The sequence below is a fragment of the Herpailurus yagouaroundi genome, unplaced genomic scaffold (assembly GCF_014898765.1).
Source record: "Herpailurus yagouaroundi ecotype Mexico unplaced genomic scaffold, PumYag 220, whole genome shotgun sequence".
Lineage (NCBI taxonomy): Eukaryota > Metazoa > Chordata > Mammalia > Carnivora > Felidae > Herpailurus > Herpailurus yagouaroundi.
In genome coordinates, this window is record NW_024412451.1 from 556,758 (window position 1) to 571,086 (window position 14,329).

Sequence of the window (14,329 nt, forward strand, 5' to 3'; positions counted from 1 at the left end):
GTCCCCCTCTACTCCCCGCCCCTCTCCCCTCTTTCTGTCACTGCGTCTCTATCCGTCTCAGCCTATCTCTGCTTATCTCTGAGTCGCTCTGTCTCTGTGTATCTCTGTGTCTCTGTGGGTCTCGGGCCTCTCCCTGCCTCCGTGTCCCCTGCGGTCCCCGCCCTCTCCCTCTCCCTCTCTCCCCCCTCGCTCTCTCGCTCGCGCTCTCTCTCTGAGCATCCTTGGGCCCGGGGTTGCCATGGGGACAAGGTGGGAGCCGGGGATGGCGCGCGCCTGGGCTCGCGCCGGCAGCTCAGGCGAGGAGCAGCGGCCAGAGCAGCGCCAGCAGCAGGCAGCGAGCGGGCGCGGGAGCGGGAGCGGGAGCGGGGGTAGCGTTGGCGGCGGCGGCTCCTCCTCGGCCATCCCCTCGGAGCCGTGCAGCTGACGCGCATGGCGAAGACAGCGGCGCCTACCGATGGGAGCAGCGGTAAGGCAAGGCGGCGCGGCGCAGCCGGGCGGGCGGGCGGGCGGCGGGCAGCCTCCTCCTCTCCCCAGCTCGCCTGCGCGCCCGCCCGCCCGCCCTCCCTTCCTCCCTCTCCCCTCGCAGCCCCTGCCCGCCCGCCCGCGCCGCGCTCGCCCTTCCATTTAAAAATCTTTAAAACTTTGCATATTAATATCTGCGCTTTGCATAATCTGACCCGCGCTTTATTGATTGCAAGAAGCTTAATGCAGCCGGCTCGGCCTATTGCAGAGAGCTCTCCGGGCGGGAGCCGGGCGGGCGCCGCTCGCTCCGCACCGCGCTCCGGCTGCCCGCCGCCGCTGCGGCCCCGGCCCTCTCGCCTCCCTCCCGGCGCCCGGCGTCGGGGCTTTGCCCCTGGCTGGGTATTTTTATTATTTGGGGGCGAGGGGGATGGCTTGCTGTCGGTGGCGGCGAGGGAACCCGAGGAGATGAGCGTGGTGGTGGTGTGCGGGAGGGGGGTGGGGAGGGATGAGAAGAAATGGGGACGGAGAGGAGGTGAAGAGGGAGAGAAAAAGGGGAGAAGGGGCAAGAAGGATGGGGAAAGGAGAGGCGTGGAGCGGGAGGCAGTAGAGAGAGAGCGCAGTGACTGAGGACGGAGCCGAGAGGACGGAGGAGCGAGCGGAGACAGAGAAGAGAAAGGAGGGAGGCGAGAGCAGCGCGGAGAGAGAAAGCGCCGACGGCCGGGAGCTGGCGACGGAGACCAGGCGGTGGTCGCATCGTCGCCGCCGCCCCAGGCAAAAAATACAGAAAAAGAGAAAAAAAATAATACCAATAAAAAGACGATGAAAATCAAACACAGCGCAGCTGGGGCCATCGTATACAAAAAAGGAGCGAGTGCAGAGAAGAGGCGAGGTGGCATCCGCTCCCGGCTGGCCTCGGCGCTTTGGAGAGGCTCCCCGGGCTGGGTGGGATCCCCATTTTTGACCCTGCATTTGGGGAAGGGGCGACTGTGGAGAGAATGAGGCGAGAGGGGGTCAGGGCTGGTGGCGGTGCCGCCTGCTTTTTTTTCCCCCCTTTCCTGGGGGTGTGGGGGCCGGTTTAGTGGGAGGATATTGGTTGCTGATGCTGTCTGAAGCTCCGAAGCAAGCAGGGTGCATGGGGGGGAGAGGTAAGAGGGCACGGGGGACCAGAAAGGGCTGGGGGTGGAAATGAGGGGCAAGAGAAAGAAACGGGGTGCTCCGGACTGCCGGCAGGGTGGAAGATAGGAGAGGGAGCAGCTGGGATGGGGCGCGGAGAGGCGGTGGCGTTTCTGGTAGGAGGAGAGGTGGGAGCGGAGCTCCAGGGCTGGGGAGTGATGTTGGGGAGCTAGGATGCACCCCTCAGCTCTCTGGGCAAAGTCTGTAACTTGGGGAACCCCTTTGGCGGCCTCCTCCTACCTCTGAGCTTGCTTCTCTCTTCTTCCTCTCCTGTCCTTTCTCGGATGCTTTTTCTCCATCTCCTTACCGGGTTCTCTTTCTCCCTGTTTTCCAGTTTGTCTCTTCTTCCTCTCAATAAAAGCTTTCTCCTCCCCACTCAGTTTTCTTTCTTTCTTTCTTTCTTTCTTTCTTTCTTTCTTTCTTTCTTTCTTTCTTTCTTTCTTTCTTTCTTTCTTCTTTCTCCCCACCCCTTCCTTTCTTTTTCTCTCTTTTTTCCCTTCCCCCTTTCCCCTTTTCTTTCATTCTTCCTCCCTGCCACTCATTTTCTCTGTTGCCCTGTCCTTTCTGTCCCCTCCCTCAGTTTCATTTATTCATCACTTTTGTGGCATTGGCCTTGAACAGAGTGCCAGGGAGAGGGGGTCTGTGCAAAGACAAGGATCTCCCGAGTTCCCAGCAGAGCCTAACCCCGATTCTGATTCCGTACCCCCATGTGTTTCTACTGTCTTTTTTCTCTGCTGGGGGCTTGGGTCTGCCCTGGGGTTCTAGCGCCACCCCCTATTTCCCCTGGCTCCCTAGAGAAGTCCCGCTGGACGTTCACTGGGGCCATTGGAGGGGGAGGGGAATACCTTAAGTGAGGGCTCATGGCTATGGACTCAGCCCCGCTGAGAGAGAAGGGTGTGGACAGAGAAGAAAATGACATGGATGGCTAGTGGGAAGTGAAAAGGGGAGAAAATTGGGGGGGGGGTTCCATCTGAGAGGATCTCTAGAGCTTCTGAGTCCCAGGTAAAAGGTCCTAAGAGAAAACATCTGGCCTGCAGACCACTCCCCACTTTCCCCCTAGCTCTTGAGGCCTGTGGAGGTGGGGAGCAGGTCCTGGGTTTAGAGCAAGACCCCACGAGCTGCTTAACTCAGTAGGTTTTAGTCTCTTGCCATCTTGTCGGTGAAATTTGCCCCCTCCCCCAGGGCATGGGAATATAGCGTCATTGCGCAGTGGGGGTCTGGTGTGTACGGAGTCAGACCATGGCGGCAGTGTCTGTGTATAACAGGGCCTGTGTGTGTTGCGAGAGGTGTTCCGGATGGACTGACTGTGTGCAGAGCTTGGGAGCCTTGGCAGAGTGAGGAGCCAGAGGTGTAGAATCACGACATGTGTGTTCAGCAGGGGGCTGGGTACGGGGGGCTCCCATTGTGGGCAATACATGTGCAGGAGGGAGTAGGCGCGTGTATTTACACTGGTTCGTCCCTCGTCTGGATGTTCACGGGCCCCTCGCCGAGCGTTCACTTGGGAGGCACTCGCTGGCTCTGTGCGTGGTAGCCGTCCATGCGTGTGCCAAGTCTGGCGTCGGCAGTGGGTGCATCGGCGTGTACGTGCAGCACGGTTGTAGTAGAGGTTCTGCGCGTATGTACGAGGTCTGGTCTGAACGTGGTGTGTGCACATGAGGATATATGTTAAATAAAGTCACATGTGAAAGTACCATTGCTGCACGGAGCTATTATTATTGTTATTATCACTGTTGTTTTCGTTAGGTGTCTCTGTGTGTCCCGGGTCAGGGGGAGGGTGGGTTTATGAAGCAGGGTCTGGGTGCCATGATGAGAGATGTGCACAGGGGTCATGGGCATATGGGTGGGCTCGACAGCATGCTTGCACAGCAACCTTGAAGCTGGGTTCAAGAAAACAAAACAAGAAAAGATGCCCACTCCCCGAAGTCAGCCAGCCCACAGAAACCTTCCCTGGCTCTTCCCTAGTAACAAAGCGTCCCGTGTCAGGGGGTGGTAGGCAGGCCAGGAGGGAAGCAGATCAGGGCCGTGGTCTGCATCTCCAGGTGCTGGTAACGCAATTCTGTGTCTACTTCCTGATTTCTGGGTAATGTTGGACAGAGGCCCATTCGTGCCCGCTGGGAGGTCCAGATCCCCATTCCTGTTTCCCTTAAGCTACTGGCCAACCCCCTGGTTGCTTGCAGTGCCATTCTTGGGGGCCCTGGTTACCCTCTCTTCCTCACTTCCCTCTGCCAGTCTTTGCAGGGAAAATGGAGGGTGTCTGTGACAGAGGCCGTGGCAAGGAAAGAACTTAGCCACCGTGTGTGTGTGTGTGTGTGTGTGTGTGTGCGCGTGTGTGTGTGTATGCACGTGTCCACACCCATGCTGTGTGTGTCATAGAGGTTAGCCTATATATCCTAGATAGCATGCTGGCTAGATTTTTTTTCTAGCGGATCCATCAGTGGCCACCCCCAGGCCTCCTCCATATTCTGGTTCATACATGCAGGGGCTGTAGGCCAGAACCCCTTCTCCCACTAGTGTGACAGCCAAGCTAGGGGCCCTAATCTCAGCACCCTACTGGGTAGAACTTGTGAGAGCCCTGGCTCATAATCCTAATGTGGGGGGCATGATGCAGGCATGAGGGGGACAGATGGCCATGCCAGGAGCTGCTTGGACCTTGATGGGGGCAAGGGAGCAGTTTCCATGTCTGATATGTGCTGGTTAATTTCCAGGAATTTTTTTCAGGATTGAAATGCTTAAGGAACCCGGGTATGGAGAATTGTTCGAGGAGAGAGTGAGTGTGGGGTCTCCTCAGACTGGGGTCTGTTCTTTCTTCTAAATATATATCACTCATCATTTTCCCCTTGGGCCCAACACCTCCTGATTTAATAATAATAATAATGACGATGATACACGCCCCTTACATCCACCTAGATCTTATAGCAGCCCTGATGATGTCCCTTTCACAGATAAGGGTTTGAGGTCCATAGCATTCTCCCAGGCTGTAAGCTACCCAGCGGTGCTAGCACCCACACCTCTGGGCCTGGTACCAAGCTTAGTCTGTCCTTAGAGGTCTTTCCCTCTCCCTTTAGCTGTCCCAGCACCATTTCCTTTCTCTGGCTTGGCCCCTTCCCCACTTCCTTCCTGCCCCCTGAGATGTCCATCCACAGACCTGTCTCCCAGGACCCGTCAGGTGGATGGATGCCTTATGTGGCTCAGTGAGGGCTTCGAGGACCTGGGTCTCGCTTTGTATCCTGAAGGGAAAGCTGGCAAATGAGCAAGGTCAAGAGCCCATTCTGTTGGTGACAGTTTGAGCCTGGGCCTGTTCAAAGACAGGGTTACAGATGGGCTTACATTCTCCCCGCCCCCTGCCAGTGAGCCCCAGGCTGTGGCCTTGCGAGGCAGGTGACTCTCTCTCATTTGCCCACAGCCCCACTTTCATTAGGTGCTTGGGGCAGGCAGCTTTTCCAGCTCTGAAACAGTCAGAAGGAGGCTAGAGATGGTGGCCCTACATACTAGGTCCCCACATTCAATAGGTATTTATGGAGTAGTGTGAGTCACTGAGCAAATGAAGTATACAGTTAGTTCCCTGAGGTATTCAGGCAATGGTAGCACGATCACACCCTCCCTGCACGTGATTATCAGACACCAACCACAGACTCTGAAGTGGCCCCCATCCCAGCCTTAGACAAGATTCTGGTACCTGGACTGTGAGCATGGAGGGAGTTTCCAAGTCACTGGGACTCTGGACAAGGAGGGAGGTGTGGGTTTAAACAGGGAGGGAGGTCTTTGAAGATGCTCAGTCACCGAGGAAGGGGGGGTGCAGAAAGACGGCAGAAAGATGGAAACTGGGAAGAAGCAGCCCCAGTTGGGGGTGTGGCCCTAAGAACAGAGGTTGGCACAGTGTCGTAGGGCCTGTCTATGGAGGCTCGGAGAAGTTTGGACTTGATCTGGCCGGCTGTGAGGAGCCAGCACTATTGCGATCACGTGCACACATGTGTATCTCGCGACAATGTGCCTTGGACAACACGGACTAGTATGTGAGCATGAGTGCGTGCGCCCGTGCCCTCACGTGGAACCCTTGTCCCTGGCGTCCATTCAGACACAGTCTCCCTCGCAGAAACCAAGGGGGCTACTTTAGCCCTTATCCTCAGGATCCCGTATCACACAGGCTGTGGCCACACACTCGTGTGTAAGAGCAGGCTGGGGACCCTCCCCCACCGGGGTGCGGACTCATGTGGCATTCGCAGACTTAATCCGCCGCAGTGAGGCCAGGGAGACAGCATCTGTCACTTTCACAAACACAGGCAACGGAGTCTGGGAGAGACATACTCCACTTGCTCACAACCGCTCGAGAAGCAAACGTCTGTCCTGCGCTGCCCCCCCGTGCCCAAGACAGAAACAGCCCCTCATGGCCTCCCACATCCAGGCTAGCCTTACACACTGAGTCACTGCTGGCAGGAAAGCACACACACATGCACACGCATGTGCACACGTGTGAAGCACTGTCCCTGACATCCTAAGTCCCCGTATGCACAACCACACTCAGACTCTCTTTGACTTTAAGCACAGCTGCTGATATCCTAACCCCTTACTCTTGCTCTCTCTCTCCCTCTCTCTCTCACACACACACCACACACACACACTCACGCACACACACACTCCTTTTGACTTAAAGCACAGCTGTAGCCATCCCATCACCCATACACACATGCCTGCAAGCGGACTCACACACACACACTCAAACACACAGTCTCCCGATCCACCAGAACCACCGTGGCCAGCGGTCATTGAAGAATGACAGCATGAGCAGTGTGCCGAGGGGGGGGTCGCCCTGAGGCATGGGCTGTGGGTCACACAACAGGGACATCAGACTCCCTTGAGGGAAGGGTCAGGGAGACCACCCCGGAAGGGCTCCATTGGTCTGGACGGTTCTGCCAGGTAAGGAAGATTCAACAAATTCAGGCCAGAGGCGGGAGCCGGCTAACGGCCGAGGCCGCTGATGGCCGAGATGGCTGGTCAGCAAGGAGGGGAGGCTCGACAATTGATGTGATCGGGGCTGGACAAATGATGGCGCATTTGGCTGAAGCTGGCCAGGGGGGCCAGAGACCAGAAACGGGGCGGCTATTCTCGCCTCAGTGGGGAAAGGGCCAGAGCGGGCTGTGCTGCATCCGGGTGGCTTTCCCAGCCTGGCTTCGCCGTGCATCCTGCCTGCTTTTGGGGTCTTTGTACGTGTGTGTGCTCATATGTGTGTTCGTGTGCACGCACAGTTATCTACGATTGTCAGCGTGCACCTGTCTCCGTAGAACTTTGTGTCTTCGGGACTCTTGGTATGCATCTATGTGCGCACCTTTGTGTGTGCCCTTGCTTGTGTGTGTGTGTGTGTGTGTGTGTGTGCGTGTGTGCGTGTGTGTGTACATGCACACCCACAAAGTGTCCGGGTGCCTTTCTCACCGGACCCCGTGCACCTTTGTGTCCAAGTGTGCGTGTGTTTATTGAGTGTGTGGGGACCTTTCTTATTGTGAGATGCTCTTCGTTCTTGTGCACTTGTAGTGTTTTGGCGTTGGGGTGAAGGTTAGGTGAGGAAGAAGGGATGTGGGTCTGGCTCTGGGATCCCAGCTATCTGCGCATCTGGTGGCTCACAAGCCTGTCTTTGTGCATCGTTTGAGCCTCTGTCTGGGTATGGGCGGGCGTGGGCTTATGTGCTTGCCTGCTCCAGAGTTTGAATATCTGTGTGTCCACAACAGCATCTCCCACTGAGCATGGCTGTGAGTGGGGTGGGCCAGACCAGGATGAGGGGGGCATCTCCCTGAATCTCATCATCCCTCTGGAAGCAGTCACGCAACCCATCCTGGGCCTGGCTGGGACCCAGCAGCCCGGCACAGTGCAGACCACCCCTCCTCCTCCTTCTCCCCCCATGACCTTTGAGCACAGCAGCCCCAAATACATATTTATCAGAGGGGCTGTGGGGACCAGCCCCTCCCCCACCACTCCCCTCAGGGCCCAGCCTGCCTGGCTGCGGAGAAATTAACCTTGTGACACAGGAGCTTGCCGACACCCCGGCCCCCTCCCCATCCACACGGCACACATGAGCATGGATGGGTGTGAGGGAGAGAGAGAGAGAGAGAGAGAGAGAGAGAGAGAGAGAGAGAGAGAATAGGTACTCATCCACACTGGGAAGGCAGTAGCAGCTAGGGGAAGAGAGACACACAGGTATATACATGTCCAGGTCACTCCTGACATACACACCACACACACACACACACACACACACACACACACACACACACACACACTGTCTTTCTCTTTTTTTCTCTCTCTCTCCAAACTACAGAGGCTACATAAGTCTTGAACAGATGCACAGGCAAATTTTGAAATATACATGTAGACATATGCAGTGGTCCTGAGATAGATTCATACACAGATTCTCAGACACATGATGGACATGTACACCTGTGGGTCCTGAGACCCAGGTGCACATCCCCTTGGCCAGAGCTTCTCTTGGAAAATGCACAGGTACTAAAGCCTACAGATCCACAGACGTTTGTGCCTACATCACCAGAGATGCCGAAATGGACATGCCAGATTTGAACATGGACACGTCAGATAGGCACATACACACAGGTATGAAACCCCAGACATCTGTGCATCACGTATGTACCGAGGCATCACAGGACAAGACAGATACCAAAGCACCAGGGTGCTCCTCACATAGAGAGTTGTTTTTTTCAACAGAAAGGGTACAAATACGGACACTAAAACATGGTGGCATCCCAGCTTATATGCCCGTGGGTGCATGCAGGCCACATTCAGAGGTCCTATGGGAAGCCACTCATGGTGAGTGGAAGAGGCGTATTCTGAGTTATAGACACAAACACCCCCCTCCTCAGACTCATCCCCTTAGAACAAAATGAAAATGGGTAGATGCTTAAGTCTGAAAATATTAATGGAATGAATCCACTCATCACACAGGAACACGGCCCTGTGTGAGCCAGGCCCTGTCTTAGAAGCTGGGAAAAAATGATTTACAATCCGGATCTGGGCTTTGCTCTCCAAGAGCTCTGAGCCAACAGGACGGGCACTGATCAGACCTCCGTGTATAGTTAGTTATAAACGGTGATAACGTCTGGGAAGGAAGGAAACGAGGCTGTGGGAGGGGTCATGGGAGAGCCTGGTTTAGATTGGTGGGTCAGGGGGAACACCTCTGAGGAAGTGACATTTAAGCTGAGCATTAGTCACAACACAGAGATTCTAAATGTGCACATGCATCCCTCCCGAAACTCACCAAGACCACACAGGCATAAACAATACAGGACACAGATCCCCGCCCCGCCTCCAATTTTGCTGTGCCTTAGTGCCCGTCTAGAAAACCTCTCTGGTGGGAAATGGAGTCTCCCCCACTGGCTGGGGCCCAGATACCGGGGCTTTGATAGAAGCACACAGAACATGCTGGGACCATGCGGAGCAGGAGGCCAAGCTGCCTGGGGGAGTCCAGAGGCTTCACCAAAGAGGTGACATGGAGAAGGGTGTGCAGGGTCTAGAGGAAAAGGGGAAGCAGAGGGCTTTCCAAATGGAGGCACTCCCTATGCACAGGCACGGAGGTGTGAGCCAGTGTGGGAAGTCGCTGGACTAGCAGGGCTGTGCAGGGAGGGGTGAGAGATGAGGCTTGACATCACTGGGAAGGTCTGTAAGGCTCAGGATTTATTTCAGATGCACCATGTAGCATGGAAGCGTTTTGCGGGAGAGACTCGACAGGATGTAAGCTGGGAACCAAGTCAGGGATCCTTTGGAGGATCCTCTGGCGTGGCAGAGAGACAGGAGGAAGATGGCAAGATATGGAGGGAGGGACCTCCTGCCCTGCCTGTCCACTCTAGGATCCCTGCCCAAGGCCTGGCCAGGGAGGTGACACAGACAGCCTTCCCCTTGCTCCCAGCCCCATATCTTGGCCTCTGAGCAGAGTTGGACAAGCTACAACTTCTCCCACATGGAGATTTGGTGGGAGCTGGAGGTCGAGGGTTACAGTCCCCCTGAGTGACTGCCCACATGCTACTGTTTTCTGAGGCCTTCTGTGGCCAGGCCTGAGCTGCATGCCAAGGCACACGGATGAGCCTGACCCTTCCCTGCTCCAGGAGAGTCTTCAGTCCCCTGACAAAACCCTGTCAGGGACCCCACGGGTTTATTAAAGGCTTCTTGAGGTTGTTCTTAGAGAATGAATGGGTCAGAAGGCCCCACAGGGTATATGGGAAAGGGATGAGGATGCAGCCTGGTTTTTGAAGGTGAGACCAACCTTCACCTGCCACAGTGAGAAAGCCTATCATCCCTCTTCTCACCCCCACCCCTCCCTAGAACATCTTCCTTAGCCTAGAAGTCCCATATGATGGCGCCCTCCTGCCTATTCAATTTCTACTCCTTTTTTCTTGTCCCCAGAAGCTCAGTCCACTCTGGCCATCTTGGTGTTCCTCAAACACACCAACATTGGTCCTGCCTAGGGCCTTTGCACTTGCTGTTTCCTTTGCCAGGAAAGCCCTTATCCCATACTTTATTTGGGCTTCTACTCAAAACCCACTTTACCCCACAGGCCTTTCTTTCTTTCTTTCTTTCTTTCTTTCTTTCTTTCTTTCTTTCTTTCTTTCTTTCTTATTTTTTTTATTTAAAAAAAATTTTTTTTCAACGTTTTATTTATTTTTGGGACAGAGAGAGACAGAGCATGAACGGGGGAGGGGCAGAGAGAGAGGGAGACACAGAATCGGAAACAGGCTCCAGGCTCTGAGCCATCCGCCCAGAGCCCGACGCGGGGCTCGAACTCACGGACCGCGAGATCGTGACCTGGCTGAAGTCGGACGCTTAACCGACTGCGCCACCCAGGCGCCCCTCTTTCTTTCTTTTTAATTTTAATGTTTATTTATTTTTGAGAGAGAGAGACAGAGTGCAAACAGGGGAGGGGCAGAGAGCGAGGGAGACACAGAATCTGAAGCAGGCTCCAGGCTCTGAGCTGTCAGCACAGAGCCCAACCCGGGGCTCAAGCCCACAGACCGCGAGATCATGACCCGAGCCAAAGTCAGACACTTAACCGACAGAGCCACCCAGGTGCCCTGCCCTCCCCACCCCCCACAGGCCTTTCTTGACCTCTCAGTCTAAAGAAACATTCTTCTGTAACCTACCCCTTCACCTGCTTTATTTTCCTTCTTAGCTTTTAGATATGTATTCTTGTCTGTTATATCTACCCCTCCACTAGAAGGTCAATGCCATGAGGACAGGGACTTTGTCTTGTTCAAAGGTGTATCCCCAGCACCTAGAATGGTACTCGGCACACTGCAAGTGCTCAGCGGATGTTTGTCAGACGAACAGGAGCAAGTCCCCTGTCATCCCACTTGCCCGTGTAATGAAGGGTGGAAATGGGCGTCTGCTGTGCCACAGAAGGGTAGAAGGAGCCCACCTTCCAGGGGGATGCACCTACCTGGGTATCGGCAAGTCAGGCCACTGCCTGCCTGAACCCTGAAGCAGCCAGACTCCAGACCTGTCACCCTGGGGCTGTTCTCTCTACTCCGTTTCTCTTCACTACTCCACTCACCCCAGCCAATTCTCCTTGTCCCCCATCATCTCACCTGCTCACCACCCCACCTCTTCCCTCCTCCTTCTTCCCCCCCCCCAACCCAGCACACACCCTAGCCACAGGGGAGGGGACCCCAGACCCACGCACCCTGCTTCCAGTCCTATCCTGGCTGAGGGCAAATCATGTCACTCTTTTTAAGCCTCAACTTTCCTCCTCGGCGAAATAAGGTTTTTGTGGGGATGAAGAGTGACCGCGCGTGTGTGATGATGATACTAATAATAGCTGCTATTTATCGAGTACCTGCCAGGTGTTAGGCATTGTGCTGGGTGCTTTGAACTTTTTTTTTTCATTAGAAAAAAACGGAGGAAAAAAAAAACCCCTGAGCATGGCGTGTCCCCAGAGTGTCAGGCCCCGTGCACAGTGCTGTGAATCACAAAGGTGAACATAAGCCTGCCGCACAGAGCTTACTATTCCAGTGTGCACGCACACACACAGGCCTGAAGCGCCATGCCGCTCGGGCGGTGGGGGCTTGTGCGCCTGTACTTGGCCCCTTTCAGCAGAAGCCCCGAGGGCCAGTTTGGAGGCCACTGAGGCAGCAAGTCTCCGATGAGAGACCAGCCCCAGCCATCCCTAATTCCCCTTTACTAACCCAGTGGGATCTTCCATTGTTCATATCTGGACTGTAGGGCCTGGCACAGGGTCTGGCCTAGAACTGGCCTTAGGAAATGCTTATTGAGTGAATGAATGAATGAATGAATGAACAAAAAACATATTTAGCCAGGTGTCTTCACTGAATCTGCTCACACCCCAAGACAGAGTACCAGGACACACCCCCTCCCTTCCCCGTCCCCCCAATTCCCTCTCACCCTCTGTACACCCTACTCACATATGTCATTTATGGCTGGTAATCCTGATACCATTTCTCCCACTCCCTTGCCGCCTTCTGCGTCAGTTTCTCTGCTAAATTTGTTATAAGCATGGTCTTGACTTCTCACATGAGCATTGTGAGGCAGGTGTTCTTATCGTCATTTTATGTCTGAGCAACCGGAGGCTCAGAGAGGTGAAGTAACTTGCCCAGGGTCGCACAGCGAGGCGGCGGCAAACCTGTTTTTTGGCCACCATGCTCTTCTGTCCCATAGAAGTCGGTGCTCTCCTGAGAGCCCTCTAGTCTACATGCACACTTGTTCTTGCAATGTCTTCCCTCCCAGCAGTGGGAGGCCATGACCCAGGAGCCAGGAGCCCCAGCGTGTGTCCCAGCTCTGTCACAACCAGCTCTGTGCCTTTGGGAAAATTCTTTCCCTTCCTCTGGGCCACAACTTCTCCTCCAGCTGTCCCTCCTGTCTATAAGCCCTCAGCCAGTTTCCTGAAGAGGGCATAGGGCACAGAATTTGGCTTGGTCCCACCCTGCCTTCTCTGATAGAGGATAAAGTAGAGGGGCTTTAGCTTTATTCTCATTTCGGGGCACGCTGGACTCTGCTGGACTTGGACACAGTGGGGACATAAGACAAGCCTGGCCGGGAAACGGGAGAGGGCCGGAGAAACGCCACTCGCTGTGAGCCCACCGAGCTCCCAGCCACCTAGTGGGGCTCATTAACCCCACTTTCTGCAATTACAGACATTAACTGATGTGCCACAATGTTCGCTGTAGAAAAAGAGAAAATGCAGATATACAGAGAGGTGAGGAAAAAAACCCACCATGGTAATCTAGTGAAACGAGAAAGAAAAATTAACTTCTTGATGCCTACCTTTCTGGCTATCTTTTTCTCAAATGGGTGTATGACTTCGAGGTTACCCAAAGAACTTACTAAAATTCAGATGCGTGGGACCAAACTCAGAATTCTGACTTCTGCTCTAAACCTTTTTCTTTGGCGGGCTGTGTGTGTGTGTGTGTATGTGTATGTGTGTGTCTCTTACAAATGGGATCACATGCCACATATCAGTTTATGACCTGCCTTTTACTTCCTAATAGTGGATTATGAGCATCGCTCCCTTGTCAATGAATTTCTTTTGAGCATATTTTCTACAGCCCTGCAGTCCTCCTGTACTATCGTTTATCGTTCCGGCCCCCAGTCATAGGACATCTAGGTATTCCCGATTGTAATGATCCCCGGGTGACAGGTGAGGACATCGAGGCTTAGAGAAGTCCTTCACATGTATGAAAAGCTAAGGCACCATCCAAGGGAGCTGGGATGGCTCGGGTGCTGGGGATGGTTCCCAGCCTCACTCAGGGCAGGGCTGAGGGGCCCTGAGTGGAGGGAGAAGCTTGGGTAGGAGCCCCCAGACAGAGGGGAGGTGGGGGCGCTTTGAAGAGGAGAACAGCCTCTCCAAGCCCCCAGACCCACGCACGCTGTGGGCCTGAGTGCTGCCCCGTCGGGCTCCCCCCAGGCCCTCTCACTGTCTCCCGCCCTGAGCCCACTCGCTGCCTGCTCCATCCTTGCCAGCTTATCAATAGGTTAAGTGGTCAGGTCAGTGATATTGACCATTTGATTAGGACCTTGTCAGATCAATCCCTGGCTCATCTCATGGGTCTCCTCCCCTACCCACACCCCCGCCCTGTTCTTCCGCGCCAGGGAGCAGGTGGCCGCGGTAGAAGCCTCTGCCCTCCGCTATGCAGCACCCCAGAACCGGGAGTCCTCTGGCAAGTTCAGAGAAAGTGAGAGCCAGCCTTGGCCTCACCATCTCCCATCCTAGTCCCACCGGGCCCGGAGCCCAGAGTGCCATCTCCAGTTCTGCTCCTGCCTTGCTTTCCCCGCCCCGCCAGGGCCTCGGTGCTAGCTTCCTGCACCCTCTCTTTACATTACATTCTCTTGCTTACTGTCACTAGATTTTGTTTGCTCTGTGTCCCGTGTCTCTCAGAGTCTGGTCAGACGGAGCTGCCCTTTCTTGGCTGTGTGACCTTGGGCAAAGGACTTCACCTCTCTGAGCCTCCATTTCCTCCTCTGTGTCTTGGGGATGCTCCTCACCAAACAGGGTCGTGGGGATTCTGTGAGATCACGTCTACAGAGCAGCTAAGCATGCCTGGCGGCCTGGCCTGCAGCTTGCACTGGGGAAACACCAGCTGCTCTCACTAAGGGCTACTGGGCTGCACATATTGAGCTCCCGTGTTTGGGGGGGGGCCCTTTGCTCTGCGCATCTTGCCCTTGATGGCAGTGTAGGTGGGCAGTCTGC

At 55.0% G+C, this 14,329-nt stretch overlaps 1 protein-coding gene across 1 annotated transcript in view; it reads left to right on the plus strand.

Annotated features, from left to right (window-relative positions):
• The first annotated feature begins 359 nt into the window (after positions 1-359).
• The window catches only part of POU2F2 (POU class 2 homeobox 2), a 77,160-nt gene continuing 63,190 nt past the window's right edge, over positions 360-14,329 (plus strand). The window contains exon 1 of the mRNA XM_040457210.1: positions 360-466. The gene's annotated coding sequence lies outside the window, so the exon portion shown is untranslated. The remainder of the gene's footprint in view (positions 467-14,329) is intronic.